General features: G+C 30.1%; 1 protein-coding gene across 1 annotated transcript in view; it reads right to left on the minus strand.

The window, feature by feature from the left end:
* The window catches only part of LOC119599654, a 241,416-nt gene that overhangs the window by 104,626 nt on the left and 112,705 nt on the right, over nucleotides 1-24,085 (minus strand). Inside the window, exon 3 of the mRNA XM_037949528.1 lies at nucleotides 19,010-19,094. The gene's annotated coding sequence lies outside the window, so the exon portion shown is untranslated. The remainder of the gene's footprint in view (nucleotides 1-19,009; nucleotides 19,095-24,085) is intronic.

Raw genomic sequence — 24,085 nt, forward strand, 5'->3', positions numbered from 1 at the left:
AACAGATGGTGTTAAGTAATTGGTAAGAAAAGAATCTTGTAAAACAACTTAGTACTTTAAATAAAAAATAAATTCAGCTAACAATAAAATATATACATTTAAATTAAATGAAAGGAATTTTAAATAAATACAATTTTGATTAAATACTTTTTAAACAATTAAGAGTTCTATATTCGGCTGTACCGAATCTCGAAAGCACGCCTGACAGAATTATGTATTAAAGATTTGGATCCCAAAGATATCTGGGGATCCGGATGGCTTAATTTATAAAATTATATTATCGAAATGAAAATCAGACCATCATTGGAATTGGAGTTAAAATACAAGTAAAATTCGACATAAATTTTATAAAATTTGCATAATAATGAGGATCGGTGCATAATTGGCACTAACCCCATACAGTCCCTCTTGCTTAAAAACACTTTGTTCTCAATAAATCGTTCAAAAATATTTAATTGAATGAAGATAAAATACTCAACAAAAACTACGTAATGGCTTTCAATTGTAATTACTTACCTAACAACATACTTTTCAATGACTACTACATATCGTCTGGATTACATAGAAGTAGTCTAATAAGGTTTTACTAATAATGTGTTATATAACTACTTTCTAATTCATTAGTCATCTTTTCATGCGATTTACAATGACTACTTTTTATAATTACTTGTAAACGTTTATGGTAATTACTTGCCTCCAATGACATCACCGTGTTAAAACAATGACTAAAATGTTATTGTGTAAATGAATTTTAGCATTTTAACCCCTTACATGGTAATGAAAGTTAAGATACATTTAATTCATAATTTACTCACGCTCTTATTAAATTTATAAGAATTAAGTTCATACATACATAAGAAATCAACTTTAACTTTACATATACGATTTTGTTAAAACAATAATCAAGTTTTTAAACATTCTGAACTGCATGGAAGTTCGTGATCTGTAGTGGTGGGGTGTCATAAAGACCATTTCCATAAGTGGCATAAAGTCCATGGATTACAAATAGACCATAAAAAGGCTTATTATAGCGAAGCCGTTATTCGAAATACACCGGAGTTTAAAACCCCTAGTCCGTCTATCCATGACCCTTTCTTAAGGTAATCCAAAGTACAACATACAGCAAAGTTACAAGCAATTCTATCCGGGATAAGAGTACCACTTTCTTAAATCCTAAACAAATGTTACATACATTTATGTTTTAAAAAAGTGTCACAAAGTCCATGGACATTAAAACACCTTTGAAAATGTTATAAAGTCTATCGATACTATGACTCTTTTTGGTGTGACATAGCGTCCATGGACATTATGATACGCCCCAACCTGTGGTTATATTTAGTTATCATTATTTAGGTCAAATTTTCATAAATTATTGCTGTCCAAAAATAGCAATTTGATTTGGGAATAACATAATCATTAGAATGAGGTCAAATATACATAAATTTAAAGTTAAACATTAAAATAAAGAGTAAAAGTCTATATAGGATAAATAAAATTCTATACTGAAATGAACTATAAATAATGAACCCTTGTTACTTTTGAAGTTTGTTCATATCTTAGTATGTAAGTATGTATATATGTACATATGTATGTACATATATTTACGCCATTAAGGAATACTAACCTTTCTTAATGGAAACAAAAAATCTTATTAATCTTTAATAAAAATGGTCCTTCAGCCTTAACTTATATCAACAGGAAACAACATGTTGTGAGAAGGAAAGTAAGTATTACAATGCCACAAAAAGCCAACAGGAATTTGAGATCAATACTTTGACTTCTTTATCAAGACACTATCAATAATCAAAGAGTAAAATACTCACATTGCTGCATAAATCCTTTAATTAATTATAGGAAACTTTATATTTGTTATATATTATTTATTATGATAGTGTTGGTACTGAAAGTACAAACATACAGTAATTAATTCAATCTTAAAAGCTTGAAAAATTGAAATAACCAACAAAAGCCAACAATAATTTAATCTCCATTTGTATTTGGTCACAATTTATTTAATTTTGCAAAAAAATGTGGCGCCTTTTTTGCCTACAATATTTAAACGTCGTCTGTGCACTTGTTTGTAATTAGATATATGTTGGGCGGTATTGGACGATACCGGCCACATGGCATTTGAATTCATTTTATGTGTGCGTTTTTAAAGTAAATTATAAATTCTTAATACGATTGTTAGTGGCAGTTATTAGTGGATATTAAAAATACACTAGCACACTTACCTGTTTTATTATTATTTTTTTGTAATTTATGTTAGTTGACATACATATACTAACATTTTTAGCAAACTTATTAGACCTGTTCTTGAAAATAGAATTGATTTGGTTTATAAAATTTTCCAAATTTCGCCAAGATATAGGAGATGCGACTCAATCTTTTGCTTACAAGACACCTCAATTTCTACTATTTACCGCAATTTCTACTTCTACCGCATTTATGATCGGCTCGTGTTATCCTAATAGACTGTAATATCTTTAACATGGTCGATCATTGAATCGTGGGACTATATTTAGATCTCATTGTTTTTTAGGACAAGTCTAATATGTATATACTTTATAAATATTTATGTAAGTGGGAGTGAGTGTTTGACCATGTTTGCATAGAAAATTGTTGGAAAAATTTAAATGCTTATCTAACTTTAAATGCACAATAAAAGAAACATATGCAAATAATGCATGACAATTATAGCGGGTATAATGTCTAGATCACCACTACAGGCGGTGGTTTAGGAAAGTAGTTAATTTTGCATTTTAAAATTCTGTTTAAATATGAATTAAATACAAAAAATTGTTTATGTGGGAAACTATTAGAGCTGGAATCTTAAAATTTAGCAAAAAAAGATCTTTAACATTCATGTGAACATTTAGTGGAAAAATGGGGGGACTTTCATTAGGTGGCCTTGGGACCTCCAATATAAATTAAATACAAAAATTCGTAAAAGAGCTAAAAACCTCAAATTTTGCACGAACAACTTTGAAATCCATATAAACATTTGGGTAATAAATTGGCAAACTAGCAAAGGGGGGCATGGCACCTCCCATATGAATTAACCCTTTCACGCACAAAACTAAACCACCGAACTTTTTATGGATATGACTTCACCACACACTTTATTTTGACGCGTAACGATAATTTTTTATGAAAAATGGAAAAAGTTTTTCAAGGATATCGCAGGATATTATCCTTTTTAGCATGTAGTGACATCAAATTCTAAAAAACAAAGTATTTTTCTTTGTAAATAACCAATTACTGTAGTTTTGAATTCAAAATTTCGCTCTAAAAGAAAAAAATGTAAAAAAGATCTTAAATTAAATACAAAAGTTCCTATATCGAGAAACTGTTAGAGTTAAAATCCTCAAATTTTGCACGAACAACTTTGACATCTAAAGTTACGTTCAGACCTATCAAACATTTGATGAAAAAGACGTAAACACTAATTTTTTTTTTTTTTTTTTTTTTTTTTTTTTTGATTCTGCATGATTTTAGTAATTGCAAATATTGTCGAAACAAATAATAAAGACGTTCTGAACTGATGTCGTCAAAGATATATTATGTTTGTGCAAATAAATATATATTTTAAGGAAATCAAAATGTAGATTTTTTAGGGGTCACGTCATTTTCGTCAAACATTTGATAGGTGTGAACGTAGCTTAAGTGAATATTTGGGTAATAAATAAGATGACACGAAATAGGCGGCGTTCGTTTATGTGGAAAACTATTAGAGCTAGAATCTTCAAATTTTGCACGAAGCACTTTAACATCCATGTAAACATTTGGGGGAAAATAAATGGACATTTATTAGGGGGTCTTGGAACTTCTCATATGAATTATAAATACAAAAATTCCTACATCTGGGAAACTATTACAGATAGTAATAAATTGGACTAGCAATAGGGGCCTGGTACCCCCCAAATGCATTAAATACAAAAAATTTGTTTATCTGGGAAATTATTAGAGTTAAAATCTTCTAAAATCATACTTTGTATAGATAAACATTAGAAATTTAAATTATATTTTATACAAGAAGGAGAATTTCTTAAATTACATCCAAAATTATTTATGTAAGTCACCTAAATAGAAACCAACGAAAGTAATTATAAATTCAACAATTATGTTTAATTTTTTGTTTGTTCTTCTGTTTCTCTTAATGACATTTAAAAAGTTCTTGCCCAATTATTGTAATGAAACATGCCACAAAATCTATTGGGATTTCAGTGTCGCTACGCACAGTGGGGCAGAATGGAAATTTTTTGGAAATAAATCTGGCATTTCTAAACGGCTGATCCGATCGGGATAAAATTTGGCGTGAGCGAAGCCAAGGAGTATTCGAGTTTAAGTTTTGAAGATGAACCCTGCAGATGCCCCAGGGACGGCGCTGTGGCGGCTCAAAGTAGGGTACCTACGACATGTAAAATTTTTAAACTCGTGCCATTTTTTTGTTTTTCACCCAAATACAAAGATTTTTATATTTTGTGAAAGCGCTCGACGAGATCTTGAAAAAACATGCTTGGACATACTACTTATCTCTTATAATATCCGAGTTATAGGCATTTAAAAATTTAGTGATACAAAATTTACCATACCTTGATCCGCCTTTTTTTGAATACCGGGCGTAATTTTGGACCAAATGGACTCAATTTTTTCTTGTTAGTTAGACAACAAAATTTCCAATAATATACAAAAAATTTCAGATCAATATCGTTTACAGATCCAAAAATATACGTTTTTTAATTTAAAAATTCAAAAAATTTTAGATTTTTGGCGTTTTTTTGCCAAAAATGTGTCTTAACTCTTTTATTAATAAAATAAAATTTTTATTAAGAACATATAACAATTTTATAGTTTTCTAAAAGGTATCTTTACGCAGAACGCTTTGGCGTAAAAAACTTGTCCTATTTTTTGAAAATGTTGCCACTGCGTCCTTCCGAATATGACCTATCTTTTATCAAAACTTCAACTTTGGGCGACATGTTCTAAAATCCCAAAGCTGGGATCAGAAAACTGAAAGCAGTTTTGGAAACCTCAATATGTTTTCTATTTACTCCAAAAGTATTTTCCCAGCCCTGAAAGAAATGTGGACCCTATGGGCAAAAAAGTAAAAAATCCCATTTTTGGGATTTTCATTCCTATTTTTGGGAATTGCGGGATGCCCTTTGACCTTTTCAATTATTTTTTTGCATATTCTTATTTGAAATGACAAATTTAACAAGCGTTGAAAATTTCATTGAGTTTTGTTCATAAATAAAGATTTTGTCATATATTACATATTTGTTTAATTTCTAAAACTATGATTTATATCAAAATTTTAATAGGATCGCAGATAGCTACAACAATTTAGTCCATATTTATCCCTTAATATAATTTTTTAGTTAGATATGGAAATTCTCGACCCTTTACAAAAAATTTCAAGCCAATATCTCAATTACATTCAAAAATATGTTCATTTAAACCTGTGTCCTTTAATTTCATCTTTTTCATATTTTAGTATTAAGTATGACAGCACATATTTAAATCTTATATTTACCTATTTTCTATTTGTTTGCTTATCCTTATAATTGAAAGGTCCTATTATGCTTGAATTTTCAAAAATTTATAACCATTTTTTACCTAAATTTTTTCGACAGATCATTTCGTTCTGTTTCGTTTATGATCATGTAGGTAAAAATATACAGGTAATGATAATTTCGATTCATTCACTAATAAGAAATATCAATGACTGAATTACAGGTTATAGTAATATAGTCCTAAATGTTAATAGGTAGACAATTCGTAATTTTTTACTTTGGAATAGCTGTATCGGAAATGGCAAGAATTGGTATATAAGTAAACTTCTCAGATTTTAAGTACCATATTTAATAAATCTACAATGAAGATTACATTAAAGTACGAAGAGTTGTGTTCCGTTTTATGGAGTATATCTTCAAAAGGGCCAGAAAGAATTGAAGACATTTCAAATTATATAAAAACTACATATAGTAGAAAAGTAGACAAAACAGGCATATCAAAAATTGAAAACTTTTTAAAACTTTTTGATGTAAAAAGTAAGTCTGTGGATGGAAATCAAAAGAAATTTCGATTAAAATTTTGTAGTTGGATGGAAACTACTACGGAAATCTCAACTTACAACACATCAACAGGAGCGCCTTGCAAGTCATACGAAGACTTATGTTCAAGGTAAAAAAAAAGAGGGTCACACAAAAACTTTTTTCAATCTCAAATGAGGAAATTGCTGATACATTTAACGAAATGCTGAAAAAGGAAAACCAACATATGGATGTCGTACATATTGCAACTATTCTTCCTAATGCATCACCAAAACGACTTAAGCGAATTGTGGAAAGTATACCAACTCCAACATCATAATCAAATTTTACTGAAGAGGAAGCAATAGCGCTTATGTTGGAACTGGGTCTCAGTCGAAATAAGTACCAAATATTAAGGAAAGCTCTGCATGAAAAAGGACACAATATATTACCATCATACAAGGCGATCCAGGAAAAAAAAAACAAACTATCCTACTAAATCAACAAAAAATAATGAAGAATTGAAAGAACTGAGAGCTGCGGAAAAAAGCATAATCCAAGAAGAATTTAAAGTTCAGATGGGATTAAACATCGACAAACCACTTTCAAGTTGCGGTAGTACAAATGACGGTAATACGTCGAGAAGGTTTTTTCGTGATTTTGAAATTACTTCAAAAATAACTGGAATCGACAAGGAGTTGCTTCGAAGAGTTAAAACTATTTTAATGGCACTGAATAGTAAACATAAAATTAATGAAAATCGATTTGGGGAATACACATCTGAAATTTCTAAATTACTTGTATCTCTGTATCCATGGAGGGAACTAACACCAACAGTACACAAAGTATTGTGTCATGGTCAAATAATAATTGAATCGAATATTCTTCCACTTGGAGAGTTAACAGAAGAAGCCCAGGAAGCGAGGAATCGAGATTTTAAGCATGTTCAACTATTCAGCTCAAGAAAATGCTCCAGGCAATCACAGAATGAAGATATTTTTAATAGTTTACTTCTATCTTCTGATCCTGTTCTTTCAACTATGCGAAAAAGATGGATTTGTTATGAAACTCTATCATCTCAAAACAAGGAAGATTTAAAGGACTTATATTACCTTCTGGATATGTATACCGATATGACAGATTATTTTATAGAAAATAAGTAGTGTTAGGAATTAACTATATAAGTAGGTTGTAAGAATTAATTGTATTATGTTTAAGATAAACAGTTCAAATAAAAAAAGCTATTATACTAACTGATGATATTGTATTAAATTGTGTTTTATATTTCGGTGGGCGGGAAAGGTAATTTGTGTGGGGTGATTTAGGTGTTGTTGTGCGTGGCTCATAATAAAATTATATTTTTTTATTGTATATACAATATTATAATAAAATAATTAACTAAATAATTTTTAAAAATTGTCCAAATATTTTATTCAACACCAAATGTATGTTCTGTCATACTTAATACTAAAATATGAAAAAGATGAAATTAAAGGACACAGGTTTAAATGAACATATTTTTGAATGTAATTGAGATATTGGCCTGAAATTTTTTGTAAAGGGTCGAGAATTTCCATATCTAACTAAAAAATTATATTAAGGGATAAATATGGACTAAATTGTTGTAGCTATCTGCGATCCTATTAAAATTTTGATATAAATCATAGTTTTAGAAATTAAACAAATATGTAATATATGACAAAATCTTTATTTATGAACAAAACTCAATGAAATTTTCAACGCTTGTTAAATTTGTCATTTCAAATAAGAAAATGCAAAAAAAAAATTGAAAAGGTCAAAGGGCATCCCGCAATTCCCAAAAATAGGAATGAAAATCCCAAAAATGGGATTTTTTACTTTTTTGCCCATAGGGTCCACATTTCTTTCAGGGCTGGGAAAATACTTTTGGAGTAAATAGAAAACATATTGAGGTTTCCAAAACTGCTTTCAGTTTTCTGATCCCAGCTTTGGGATTTTAGAACATGTCGCCCAAAGTTGAAGTTTTGATAAAAAATAGGTCATATTCGGAAGGACGCAGTGGCAACATTTTCAAAAAATAGGACAAGTTTTTTACGCCAAAGCGTTCTGCGTAAAGATACCTTTTAGAAAACTATAAAATTGTTATATGTTCTTAATAAAAATTTTATTTTATTAATAAAAGAGTTAAGACACATTTTTGGCACAAAAATGCCAAAAATCTAAAATTTTTTGAATTTTTAAATTAAAAAACGTATATTTTTGGATCTGTAAACAATATTGATCTGAAATTTTTTGTATATTATTGGAAATTTTGTTGTCTAACTAACAAGAAAAAATTGAGTCCATTTGGTCCAAAATTACGCCCGGTATTCAAAAAAAGGCGGACCAAGGTATGGTAAATTTTGTATCACTAAATTTTTATATGCCTATAACTCGGATATTATAAGAGATAAGTAGTATGTCCAAGCATGTTTTTTCAAGATCTCGTCGAGCGCTTTCACAAAATATAAAAATCTTTGTATTTGGGTGAAAAACAAAAAAATGGCACGAGTTTAAAAATTTTACATGTCGTAGGTACCCTACTTTGAGCCGCCACAGCGCCGTCCCTGGGGCATCTGCAGGGTTCATCTTCAAAACTTAAACTCGAATACTCCTTGGCTACGCTCACACCAAATTTTATCCCGATCGGATCAGCCGTTTAGAAATGCCAGATTTATTTCCAAAAAATTTCCATTCTGCCCCACTGTGCTACGGAATGATGTTAACGAGTATAAAGATTAAGCCACGCACAAATTTGTTAATTAGGAAAAAAGAGGACGCAGAAAATGATTGAGTTGAACTGAATTCGCTGCTGATACTTACCTACATACTTATGTATGTATGTAGCTCAACATATTGTCCAACTATAAATGTTTTTACTGTAGTGTTTTCCAAGAATGAAACGTACCGCATCGTTATGGCAAATAGTAGTTTTTCTTTTGTAGGGTTTAGACTTGGAGTTAAATAAATCACACGCAACACGAATATAAAAATTCAAAATACGTTTTAATGTCAAAAAACGATTAGAGCGACAAGGCGGTTTGTTGCGTCTTTGTGATTCATTAAAATGAAATGAAACTATTTTATGAATAAAATAAGTAACCAATAAAATGAACATTGTGCGTTCTTCACGTTTCAGTTATAGTGCGTTTAATGAGTGACAGACGTTAGAGATCGGCAAACAAAGAAAACTGAGAAAAATTTCAAATAATAATTTGCTTCGTTATTAGCTGTTTTACTTGTTGGTTATATTCTCTTTGTGCCGATCATTGTTTTACATATTTTTTTTATTTCGTAGTAAGTATGTTTATCCAGGGTTAAAATTGTAGCTTTGGTAAGTAATACACAATATTGTGTTAAATTTCATGATTTATTATTTATGAACCATATTTTATAATAAATTCAATTTATATATGTATGTGTGTATTATAGTATATTGGTTATTTGTACTAGTGTGAGCAGTGTGGCACGTGCATTTTCGTGTTTGTATTAATTAAGTGGCATTTTTAGAAACATGCCCCATCGTAAATTGTTAATAAAGCTACGGCCTAAAACAAAACAACATGAAATAAACTATCTGTAGAAAAAAATGGCAATAACAACTACAACAACTGATAATAAAGACAGTTATTTGCAACACATGCTTAATGCTGATTTTTTTTTTTTTTTTTTGCCTGTGCTCTGTCCACAAGTCTCCTTAATCGAAATTTATTGTCATTTCCTTAAAACCGTAACGAATTTCAATGAAATTAAATGGGTGGAAATATTCAACATAAATAATTTTATGGGTGGACATTGGTTAAATAGAAAAGTATTTTTATCACCGCATAGTTAAGGCGCCAGTTCTTTATATATCCGGTTTAAGATTATTAAACTATTTTATGACAACTTTTAACGCCTTAATATAGGCAATCGATAATTAGCATTCATTAAACAGAAAACGACTGTAACTTCAATTTAGAAATTAAAATGACGATTAACAGCATATTTTGAATAACACTTTTTTATTTTTGTAAAGCAGTCATCGGCAAAGAGTGTCTAATGCTATCTGATTGTTTTCGCCTATTTGTACACGTGTGTGAGCTTAGATATGCACATTTGTGTTAAAACAAGGCATCTTATAGACCAGAGGAGCGCAATATTGCCATTACATAGCACGCGTGATAGGATAAGAAAATTCTGCTGACGCTAAGTTGATACACATACACTATATGTTTAATTCTTCTTCTTTTTATAATGAGCAATATCAGTTGGTTTGCTCTCAACTTGAAAAACAAAATCAAATCAGTTGCTGATCAGCACTTGTCGAAGCAAGGTCTGTACGCGACGTTTTTAAAATACACACAGAAAAACAACAACAAAATTTTGTGAAAGCCGAATTAATGTAGGAGAACATGAGAGAACAGTTGATAGTTGTTTATATATAGACTTTGATATACGCTGGCTGTCAAAATCCATAATAAATATTTGACAGTTAGCATATATACTTTATAGTCATTTTATTAGTATACTTTTATTTTGAATTGAATTCTGTTCTCTGCTGCTTTACCAACACAAATAAAACTATGGTAGTCTATGGTAGTATGTGTTTGAGCAACACTGTTATAGACAGTTCTTTGCCCATCTCTGCTTTAGAGTTCGCTAGATATACATATATCATTTCTTTAATCGAATTGACTTCCGCCTAGAAAAAATAATAATATAATCGGATATGGTTGGGAAAATGACTAATTTTGGCACATACTACTACAGATAAACATTGTTGTATTGTTGTTGCTGGGGTTAACAGACCCGAATAATTCGGGTCAGTCCGATACGTAGAACCGGCTGTCGGGGAATGTATGATGAATTATGCTGCGCGTAACCTGCAATTATCACCAGCGAAGTCATCAACAACACTTTTTACCAGCTGGACGAAGGAAGTAAACCTAACCCTTGACATCGTGGTCAATGGAGTCCGAATTCCGACCGTGCCCCACCCTAAAATCTTGGGGGTCACATTTGAAAGCCTATTTACTTCCTCAGCTCACGCCACTGCTATCACGCACAAATCGCGAAGAAGGATAAAGAAACCTTGTTAGCTAATATAAAAATATTGGTCGGTCAATGGTTAATTATGCTGCAGTGTGGTCACTTTCGCTCAGTGATACCCAGTGGAGAAACATTCAAAATTGCCAAAATGCCGCCCTATGGACTGTAACGGGCTGCCTACAAATCACCTGGGAACATTACCAGCACGAGCAAACGAAGGTCCTCCCAGTCAAGGAACACAATGTCACGATGACTAAACAGTTCCTTCTGGGATGTCATCGGAGAAGTCATCCCAACTTTAACATCACACAGATGGATACTCCCCCGGGGCATGTCAGGAAGGATCTTCGTATATACGAGAAAAACATATGCAGATATGTGCAGGATCCATTAGACCAGTCCTCGTATACGGCAGTTTTTAACGACAATCATATAGATGCCAAAAATTCTGCGGTCGTAGGATACCGCATGAATGTCGTACTTGGAGGTCACCCACCGCTCATAGCAGACAAGGAAGAAAACCCGCCACGGAAAACAAAAGTATTTCTAAGATCGGAATGGAGCAACATGCTCAATGCCTACTGGAACGTGCCGTCCCCAATGCTTGTCCTGCATGTGGTCAGGGTCCTCATGGCAACTATCACATATTCAATTGCTCAGCCAACCCAACATAACTTTGTCCAATGGATTTATAGAAACATCCAGTTGAAATAGCCCAGGGCATTGATGTAGGATCCCCCCCCCCCCACTAGATTATTGTATAGTTTTAGCTGTTATAACAACGATAACAGATAAATTTCTAAGTTTGTGCCAAAAAAGCGCCGAGTTCTGTTGGTTTCCATTACTTACTGATTCATCATTTATTCATTAAAATAACTAAATAAAATAACTTTATTTAAAAAGGTTTTTTACTTATACCAAACTTCTATTATTTTTGTTTTTACTTAAATCTCAATTTTTCTCTCACTAAGCAAAAATTACCTTCATAAATATTAATTTCAATTAAATATTAACAATTATTTAAATATGAATGCATGACTACTTTTCCGCCAATAAACGTAAATGAATATTAAATGCCAGGCTGTCTATTTGCAAGTGCTTGTATACGTGTTAATTAATTAAGTACATTATTTTTTGCAAATATTGCAAAAAAAAAAAACAAACAACATTAAATGGTTTAATATTTTGTACAATTTTTTTTTTGCTCTGGTTCCTAAAACTAATTAAATTTTTTTGCTATTTTAGCTGTTTTTAGGTTGCTCTATTTTCGATTTTTTGGAGAATGAGAACAGTTGTTATGAATAAATATGAATATTTGAGTTTTATCTTTAAAACCTCTGACTGTATTGGACATGGTAGAAACGAAATAAGTAGACCCAAAATGCTTTAGGGCAATTAAAATTCCATAAATATTTTTTGGCCAACATTTTTGGTTCATTTAACACATAAACATGTTTTAAAACACACACTTACCACTATATACATATATACCTACAGATAGACCTATCTATAGAAACAATGTTAAAGAAAAGTATACAAATTGAAGCCAAAATACAAAATACAAAAAAGGTGGAAAGAAAACACACAAAAAACATCAACAAGATTACAAAGCAAATAAACGAAACAACTCAGTATTGAACTCACTGCTTCGACAAACACTCAGCCGTTCTACAAAATGAGGCAAAAAGATACTGCAACGCAGATAAAATTATAACAACAGTTTATAACCACAAACAAAAAAAAAAACATGTAAATACAAATACGAACTGAAATTTAAACTTAAACATGATTCTTTTTGTTCGTTTGGGTTTTCTACCAACAACCAAAAAGCCTGAACTGGAGAACAACAGTCAATAGAGGAGAAATTTATATCGAAATAAAAACGAACATTTTGTAGCGAAAAAAAAAACTGGCGCAAGACCTCAATTGCTGTTATTGTATACATATTAGGAGGTACCCATTAATTTGGGGCAAAGTTTTCTAAATATTCCAATTTCAGCTAAAGCTAATTATTTGTCGTAGAAGGAAAAAGGGGAAAATTGGCTTTAAGGTTTAAATAATACATATGTAAAGTATCTTTCCGGAACTTGCGACCGATTGTTCAGGGGACTACCTATTTTAACATGTGGTTGTCCTACGAGGAAGTCAATCGTCACCCCATAGATTACGAAGAGACAGACAAATAGCTTAAGTTAGTGGTGATTATCTTCACCCTCGTTTATAAAGATTAAGTACCTCCGTAACGAAAGACGAATTAGAGCCAACCAGTTGGTTAGACGTTAGTAGAAATCACTGTCTTTTTCGGATGCATTGACTCTTTGTCAAACTGCAGGGTATTTGTAGAAAATGAACTTAAAATTAATGTAATAAAGAGTGAAAATAGCCCAGCAAACTTATTCAGCAACTACATACCGTCTACATTACATAGAAAGAGTCTAGTAATGACTTATAAACGTTTATATTATGTACTAACTTTTTAGTCTTGACATTTTGTTTTCAAATTTAGTTTTTTTACACAAATTAAAACAAATAATTTTTTCGTTAAAAAGTAATAGTAGACACAGTGGACCTATCCTCGTAGGCTATCCTTTTACCCAAAAACAAAAACAACTTACTTAATACCTAATTTGCAGACGATCGCAGTAATTACTTTGTAAGCGAGGGTGGTAAGTACTTGCCTACAATGTAATATTAATTATTATTGTAATATTAATTATTATTGTTAAAATAATGACTTACAAGTGCTATTGTTTAAGTAAGGAGTTACTATTCAATGTAAGTTTTTACTGGGTTGTATGGTACTTTTGAATAATTTAAGTTAATACTGTTCTAAAGTAATAATATTTGATTTGTAAATTTATTATGATTTTTTCTTCATAATACATATTTTTATTCAAACTAAACTTTAATTTAATTTTTTGTGAATTTTTTATCTCATGCAAATGGAGATAGCTAATATACAAATGTATATGACAGTTCCCTACGGCAATGTTACGAGGACAAATAGATTTTTGAACAAAATATTAAAAAGAGTGAACAAATTTAAATGATAAATCAATTTGTCCTTGGATTTGCGGTATATAAGCAAATTGTTTGCATATATTTGTCTAAAAAACAGTTGTTATGGACATACAGCCAAGTTATCCTGGATTTGCCGGATGTTTTGAAAAAAGAATTTCACTTCATTTTAATTTAAGCAAAGTTTTTGAAACACATACTAATATCCTGGGAATTGTGTTCTTACAAATCCCGAATCCCGGGTTTTGTAAACCCAGTCCCAATTGACATGCCTAGTGTGAACTAAGATTTTAAGTAAAAACCGCCAGATTAACAATCTCTGCAATATTTACAAAATTAAACATACTATATAGGTATTGTTTTCCTTTGTCTACCTCTTCACTATAACTTTATCTTCGACTATGAAAGCGATAGCATAGGCAAGTAGTATTGGTTGCTATAACTCATTCTATATTACGGATACATTTTTATGGAAACTTTTGTTATTCTTATATGATAAATACCGTTATAAATTTCAGAGTTTTTTCCTAAACTTAAGTATTTAAAAAATTTTCTCAAAATTTGTTCCACTATATTTTATTTTTATTTCCTTTACTTGTTTATTTTTTTTAACTGTTTGTATTATACAATACATATTTCGCCTACAAAAGTAAATATCATGAATACTTTTTTTTTTCTTTCTTAACTTTATTTTAGTTTTAATAATTCAAGGTTTTCTATTTATATAAGTCAAATCGAAAGAAAAGAACTACAAAAAAATAAACGACAGAGAATGAAAGCAAAATGTTTTAAGTTATAAACCCAAAAAGGATATTTTTTTAAGTTTTTTTGCTCCGCCATAAACAAAATATGTACATTTTAAATAGTGTTCGCCATTTTAGATTTATTTCTATCGTCATGAATGTTGTTGTTGATACTGGATGAAATTTATACATACATACATGTATAAAACTTTTATTTATATACATACATTATTATTATTTTAGCAACTATTTCAACTATGCCTGACAAAATTTATGTTAAATAAAGAACTACTATATACATATTTACATATTTATGTACATTTAGATGATGTCAGAAGTAACAACAGCCAACAGCAGCAGCATCATCGTCCGCTGGTACTTTTTGAAATGCATTTCATTAAAATATATCAGAGTTCTAAAAAATTAAATGTAATTTTTTTCACATTTCTTTCTGTTGGTTCTACAAATGTTCAGCAACCCATACAAAGATCACATAAATTAAAATATTATTTTTTTCCCTCAAATACTTTTTTCTCCTGATTTTTTTTTTTTTTTTTGTTAAATTCTATTTTAGTATGTAAATTTGTAAAATTTATTGTATTTAAATTAAAATGTCTGCCATGATGTCTACATTTTAATGTTTCCTAGAATCACAAAAACATTCACTCACACACACGCGCAGATTTATCAACACTGATGAAATTGTCAACTGGAAATCTGATTAAATACCACATTGCAGATGTTTTAATGAAGGTCGTATCTAAAATTGTTCTTTTGTGAGTGATTTTATTTTTGGTTCTTTAATTTGTATTTCCATACAATTGGCAGCTGTTTCCCAAGTGCAGCTGAAGAAAGTTTTCGTGTATTTTAATTGCAAAAAAAGGTCAAAATGTTAAAAGTTTGAAAATCAAAAATTAAAGGAAACCAACCGCAATATTATAATTTAGTTTCATTAAATCTTAAAAAATAGAATATTATTATCGTGACATGTAGTGCAATTGTGTTTAAGTATATTTGAATAATATAAAATAAAACAGGTTAGAGTGCTATATTTGGCTGTGCCGAATCTTAAATACCGTCCACCAGCAAGCTATTTTTAATTGATATATGTACATATGTCAATCTAATTTTACTTAAGTCCAGAAAAATGTATATTAATAGACCAGTTCGAAAACATTTTAATATAATGATTTATCTATACACAGAACATATTCATGTCGAATTTTATCCGGATATAATCACTTAATAACGAATTAAATGGTATTAAGTAATTTTCAGAAGTAAACCTTATATGGGAGCTAAGACAACTTGTGGAAAGATACGGAAAAAAATTCCGTAAAATGATTTATATGCTCACAAAACATATTCAAGTCATACTTTATCCCGATAGCTTTATTATTCATAGAAATATATGCGTTTAAGTGATTTTCGGAAGTGGACCTTATATGGGAGCTATAACCAATAATGGACCGATCCGTAAAAAATTTGGTAGAATGATTTGTATGTACATAAAACATATTTTTGTCGAATCCCTATAGCTTTTGAAATCAATGATTTTCGGAAGTAAACCCTATATGGGATCTATGAAAAATTATGAGCCTATCCGGAAAAAAATTTCGTAGAGTGATTCATATTTAGACAAAACTTATTTGTGTCGAATTTTATCAAGATAGCTTTTTTGACAATGAAATCTGTGCTTTTAAGTGATTTTCGGAAGTGGACCTTATATGGAAGCTATGACCAATTGTGGACCGACTGAGATCTACGTTGATAGTCTGATTTCTGTTCATATTATATTTGCATGTACAAAATTTTGTGTTGATATCGATATATTTGAGGGAGTTATTAACGATAAACTAATTTCCGGGAATATATACCTTTGTATGCAAAATTCATCGAAATATCTTTGGTAGTTCCTGAGAAAACTTGTTAAGAATTAGGAAAAAACACAATTTTCATCGAGGTAATCTGAAGTTTTTACTCATAACTTTCTACGTTGTGAACCGATTTTGCTGATTTTCAATACCAAACTGATTAGGATAATAGTAAATATTTTGGGTGAATTTGGTTAATATCCTTTGCTTAGTTTTAACGTGAGCGTTTTTTTGGCAGATAGACAGACGGACATAGCTAAATCGACTCAAAATTTCATAAGGACCCAGAATATATATACTTTGTTGGGTCTTAAATGAATATTTATTGGTGTTACACACGAAACGACAAACTTAGATACCCTCCACCACCAATCTGAAAAACATGCAGTAAAGTTAAAGCATCATCTTAACCCAAATTGCTATAAAAACATTTCTTACTAAAATTTAATCATTGAATACCATAAATCCTTTTTGATAATATTGCCATTTACATATTGTACCCGCAGCAATGCAAAACAAAAAATTCGACCAAATATTAAGATTAATTTAACAAATTGAAAAACATAACAGCAACAATATTTCAATCAATACTTGCATGGCTGTCATAGTGAAATCAGAAAAGAAAAAGTGCATAAAAAAAATTTCACCAAATATTTGTTTGTTGGTATGTATGTGTGTGTGTGAAAATTTCGATTGGTATTTTTCAGTTTTTTTTTTCAAATTGTATCATTTTGCACTTTTACAAATAATCATGAAAATTGACCATAAATATACACGAATACGTGAGTAAATGACATTTAAAAAAATATATAAAATGCATAAAAAGGATATTGAAATAAGGAAAAAAAGTGGAAAGTATTAACAAAAATATAAAAATGCACTTTTGTAGCGCCATGAAGCTGCGATAATAAAACTGACTTTTTGTAAATTTTTGATCACCCTTAACACCCATATTGCAGAAACATGTTCTCATATAAGTTTATACTTATTGCATATAAATTATTAAAATAACAAGTGGGAATGTGGTTAATTATGGATCGGCTAAATTTTTTGCTTAATAAACTATTCGGTGTTTAATTGAAATACCGATTTCAACCGAATCAGTTGGATTCGCGTTTGGGTCAAAAGGTGTACCAAATATTACTGAATTCTTTTAAGATTTGCGGACTATAATTTGATTAAAAATTTTACATGGACAAATGTATGGATATAGGTTAATCAATACAAAGGGTGATTTTGAATGTTACGAACAACAGCACATGCCCCAAACTACAGGCAAGAACTTACAAAAGATTCCAAAAACTAAAGACAATTGCTGTCCCCACATGCTTGAATTATAATGAATTAAATTTTAACCGTAGCTTAATGCAATTTAATATATTGTGTGTTAAGTTATCTAAGAAATTGTTCAAGTGTCCTTAGCAAACACCAAACAATCAACCGACCAGGCTACAACCTAAATTTATGTGTAAAACAATCAAATGCTTTGGCTGTTTGGTTCTGCTTCATTAGACAACAAATCCCACAAAATGCTGTAAACAAAAATCTAGGTCATTGATCTCCTAGGGGAGATGAACTAAAAGACTTTTAAACTGTAACTTTATACAAGTATTCTCTACTTAAATTATATAGCGTTATGATCCTTTGCGGCACTATTGCCAAGTGTAAGGAACATTAAAGATGATAAGACACTCAACTGAAGAAGAAAAAAAAACTGAAACTGCAATTTGTTACTGAAAAATGTCATCAGTGTAGATTTATTTATTTGTTTGTATTTATAAACAAATAAAACAAAAACAAAATGTGAAATCAACAAAAATAACTGAGAGGATATACAAGGACTTTATGCAGGTTATAACAATAATAATAATAATCGTCATCATCATCAGCAGCATAAATGCATACGTGCGTCATGTGGGTGGTTGGGGCTCAATGAGCAAGCAAAGCAAACACTTCAAATGATAAAAAAAAAAAATAAATAAATGCAACTTGGTTGGTTTCTGTTTGTTGCCGTTGCACTTTGTGTTGTTTTATTATTGCAACATTTGATAAATTATGAAAGAGCTGTGATGACTATGATGATGACTTTTCATTTTATATTATTTTCATGTTTTTTTTTTACCAACTGTCTTTTTCTTCATCAGTTGAACAGAATAAAAATTGCATAATTTATTTATTTTTAAAATGTTATAAAAATTTCATGATACTTTTAACATGTTACACCATACCATATAAAATAAATAAATTATAATCAAAAATAAAAAATATTGTATGTTTTTTATGTACTTACGTTGAAAAAAACAAAAATTTATACTGTTGCCAAACGTTGGGGCATCATATTCATGTCTAACCATATGTTGCAACATACAATAAAACTGCAAGTAAAATGAAGAGAAAAAAATACAAAATTATTAATAAATATTACAACTTTTATTTTTTTGTGTTTCTTATTGGAAAATAATAATAATAATAAATAAATACATTTATTTAAATCACAATAAACAAACACAAAAGCCTTTTATTAAATAATAATGTTCTTAATTAATTTTAATTAAAACTAATTGTCACCAAAACTACATGGAAGTAATTGTATAGAAAAAGAGGTGGGGTTTTGTTTTACTATAATGGACCCTATACGCTCTCCCTTAACTGCAACATTTCACTTGTCATGTAATTGAAAAACCATTTAATAATTTATGTTTAACTGCAATGATAGAATTTATAGCAGGGAGCCAATTTAGTCCATAAACTTTTTTATAAATTTATACACAACTGTTGTTGCAGTAATAAAACTAACAACAATATTGTGGTTATGATAAACAAATTTATAATGGATATACATACAGACAACCATACATTCGTTTGTATATGTAAACTACATGTACTAAATAAATAAAGAAATAAACAATTTTCTTATAGAATACATGTGCAGAGTCACTAATTATGACTGTAGGAAATTTATAAATTGAGGAAAATGCCCAAGACTTCTTTTTCAAATTGTGCATCAAATATGCACCCATTTTCAGTTTGTAGCAAGCAAGTGGACAACATGTGTGTACATTGTTTAGGGGAATAAAATCTTTATTTTATGACGATTTCAAAGACATGGCATTTTAAGATTGTGCCTTCCAGGTTTGATTTTCTGAAAAAAGATGTACTTGTGGGTTTTTGGCCCTTTACCGTTTAAGTCTACAGATCATTTAAAAATCCCCATTTTTTGCCTTAAATGTTAAATGTCAAAAAATGTAGACCAAGACCATTATGGTCATTGTAACTAATATGATTGTCTACAGGAATATTGCATTATAATATTTTCCTATTTATCATAATATTGTTATACATGATCATATTATGATCCAATGTGGTCATAACTTCGTTGCACCATATAACACATCGTATAATGACTATTTTTTGTTATATTAAATTATTGTAAATAACATAATATGTTTGCCTTGTTATCATTATTTAGTTGTTGTAAAATTAGTTATATTTCAGAGAATCATATTCATATTTATAATTTACATGAAAACGTTTACAGTAACTAAAATATTGTTAAAATCTAATTAAAGTAACGATTATATGTTTTTGATAACAATATATTGTTACAGTGAACATAAAACCATGTGTAGGAAAATCGAAAAATTCTAAAATTTTAATAAAATTTCATACTTTTAGAGTAGTGCTGTTAAAGTATTGAGTAATGGGTATCGAGTATCGAGTATTTGCCCTATTTTTTGGGTACTCAATACTAAAAAGTACTTACTCAATACTTTCAGACTTGTATATGGATTTAACTTATTTAAATTTAACGGCTATGATGTGAAAAAATACAGCTCTACAACTAATACAGATCATATCATTATTAGAAATGCAACTCTTAGCAATATCAAATCAATGTAAACATAATTTAAAAACTGCAATAATAGTTAAAAAGTTACAAATATTTATTGACGCAATCTAAGAAAAATAAAATGTTTCAAAAGAGGTGTGATGTCTGGTCTAACTTTTAAAAAAACAAAAATTCCTCGTTTTTAATTTAAAATAAAACCGTTAAAAGTATCGAGAAGTATTGAGTACCCAAACGAAAAGTATTGAGTAGTATTGAGTAATCAAAAGTAGTAGAATATTACAGCATTATTTTAGAGTGTAAGTGTTGTGAACTTTAAGAGGTCCCCAAAATAAGGCACCTCGAGAATGATAAAAAATCCATCAACTGAGAGAAAAATTTAAGTAAAGTCCCTTTTACATATAATACCTTTAAATAACTGCAAATGACGACACAATGTTACAATGTACTTGACAATTAAAGTCAATTGACCCGTAGGCAAATTGTATTCATATTTACTATTTCTATCTTGTTTTCCTTTTATTCTTATTCAATCCACTTTGTAAATGTTGACCTTTTCAGCTCGTTATGTAGTTCAACATCGTCTTTATATTCATCATTATCATTGTCAGCGACTATGACCATATAAATAGTGTATACAGTTATAAATAAGTATATGCACACATACACATAATTGTCATCAGTCATTTAACAAACATTTACAATCAACGTCAGCACCATCATCACCAACAACCAGCACCACCAACCAGAACAATCATCATCAGCGCCAGCCACTAACATTAATCAGTAGGTTAAATAAGTTTTATACTCATTTTTACATACTTGCAAGTCTTGAATTCCTTTATTTATAAATTTGTTTGTTCGTTCATTCCATTCATTCATTCTTTCAACATTTGTTCTTTTAACCATTAAAGCAAACAGAAAACAAAATAAAAAAACACGAAATACTTAATAATGTAAAAAAAATTATTCAATGTTAAACATTAAAAATAATAACGATGATGATGACAAACCGAATACCAAAAGTATACTTTTCCTAGAGGAAAATTGTAAAAGTAATACAACAATGTTTGCTCGTAGCTGCGTTAAAAATGTGTTCCATCTTTTTCCATAACGAACTTTGATTAAGCACCCAATGACCCTTGACAGACAAAGAACCTCCCATAAAGTCTCAAGCGTAGAATGGATGGAATAAAACTGCGGAAAATGGTCATAAGAATGCAATAAAATGTGCAAAGTACCAAAAAAAAAAAAAACTATACAGTCGAAAATTGAAAATTATTGGTGGTCTTTTAAGCGTTAAATAGATTGAAAGTCATAAAAATGGTCGTAATATGACAGGTGTTTTTATTTCATTTTTTTATCCCTCAGTTGTCATGAAATATTGACGACAGCATTAAAATAATTATTGCCCTGATTGAACAAGTGGACCTCCGTTCGCCTTTAAGCACAGATAACATTGTAGGTTTTTTATACCCACCATGAAAAAAGATGGGGGGTATATTGATTTTGTCATTCCATTTGTAACACATCGAAATATTGATCATAGACCCATAAAAGTATATATATTTTGGGTCCTTATTAAATTCTAAGGCGATCAAGCCATGTCCGTCCATCTGTCTGTCTGTTGAATGAGCTAGAGGGTTCAAAATTTTCTATAAATGTTCTCTATATATAATGTTTGTTTGGTATTGAAAATGGGCAATATCGGTCCACGTTTTCGGATTGCCCCCATACAAGTGGACCCCCGAAAAACATCTTTAATGGGCCTATCTGTTTTAAAAGTACGAGTATAGCGATGAAATTCGACACACATAAGTTCCATGCGAGCCCAAATCTGGCTATCAAATTTAATGTGGATCGGTCCATAATTGATCCTACCCCCTATATAAGGTCCCCACCAGATAAATACTTTAACGCTCATTACTGGCTTACAAGTACGAGTGTAGAGATGAAATTTGACATAAATAAGTTTCTTACGAGCCAAAAGCTAAGAAACTTTTATAGGAACGTAAATTTTTCTACCGGAAAGTATCGGGAACTGATATTTGATGTAAACATGTTTTATATGAACCAAAATCGGTCTAAAAAATTATGAAAAATTTTATAAAAACGGTCAATAATTCACCTTACCTCTCATATAAGGTCTTATCAGTAAATTTAATAAGTAATATCACCCTGATGTTTATAGGAGAGCATTCCTTTTACGGCATACGGTTTGATGGTGGGTATATTAGATTCGGCATAGTCGAATATAGCACTCTTACTTGTTTTATTATTTGTTTTTATTCTTTGAAACTCTTAAATTTGGAAGGTGGTGTTAAATATAAGAGAATTTATTTTAAATAAAGAAACCTTATGGATTTTGGAATTTCTAGTTAGGTAGATGTAATTAATAAAATGATTCAATCCATTAAAGTTTAGTAGAATCTCTTTTTCGTAACTACTTTTTTCGTAATATTTACGAAAATTTCATGTATAAAACGAAATATTATTTAACCAAAACCTTTTCTAATTTTACAAAAGTACGAACACCTTTTTTTAATATAATTCACGAATAATTTTCATAACATAAAAGACACAATTTCGTGTGGACGATAATTTGTTAACTAAAATTATAATAACTATTTTAAAATGAACAAAAATGTTTGTTTAAATAAATGTATAGTAAATTTCATCATATTTATTCTAAATTTACAATTTATGTAATTTAAAAAATATTTCGTAAAATAAACGATTTTTCTTCTAAAGTTATTTTGAAGCATTTCGTACAATGTACGACATTTTTCGTATATATTATGCACAAATCATTTTCATTTACAACAAGTAAGAGTGTTATATTCGGCTATGCCGAATCTTATATACCCACCATCAAATCACTGCCATATAAATAAACTTTGATATTTTGAATATTTTATTATTATGTATCGATACTAATGGGAACATCATTGTAATGTTTGAAAGAGGTCCATAAAACTATATCGAATTTCATCGCTTTACTCGTTTTTTAGGCCAGTAATGAGCGTTAAAGTAATTTGCGGTTAGGGACCTTATGCGGGACCCTATTTAAGGCCCGATCAACATACAATTTGGTGGAAAGGTTTTGGCTCCTAAGATACTTATTTATGTCAAATTTCTTTGCTATACTCATCATAAAGACATTTTCAGAAGGGGACCTTATATGGGCGGGTAGGGTTAATTATGGACGATCAACATAAAATTTGGTAGATAGATTTTGGCTCATATAAAACTTACTTCTGTGAAATTTCATCGCTATACTCGTATTTTTAAGCCAGTAATGAGCGTTAAGTAATTTTATGGGGGGGACCTTATATGGGGGTAGGCTCAATTATGGACCGATCCACATATAGTTTATTGGAGAGATATTGGCTTGAATGAAGCCTACGTGTGCCAAATTTCATCGCTATGTTCGTATGTTTAAGCCAGTAATCAGCATTATAGTCATTTTCCAAATTGGTCCTTATATGGGGGATAGGGTCAATTATGGACCGATCCACA

The sequence above is a fragment of the Lucilia sericata genome, unplaced genomic scaffold (genome assembly GCF_015586225.1).
Source record: "Lucilia sericata isolate MDLA Ls3-8-SP2 unplaced genomic scaffold, ASM1558622v1 Contig000003F_arrow, whole genome shotgun sequence".
In the NCBI taxonomy this organism is placed as follows: Eukaryota; Metazoa; Arthropoda; class Insecta; order Diptera; family Calliphoridae; genus Lucilia; species Lucilia sericata.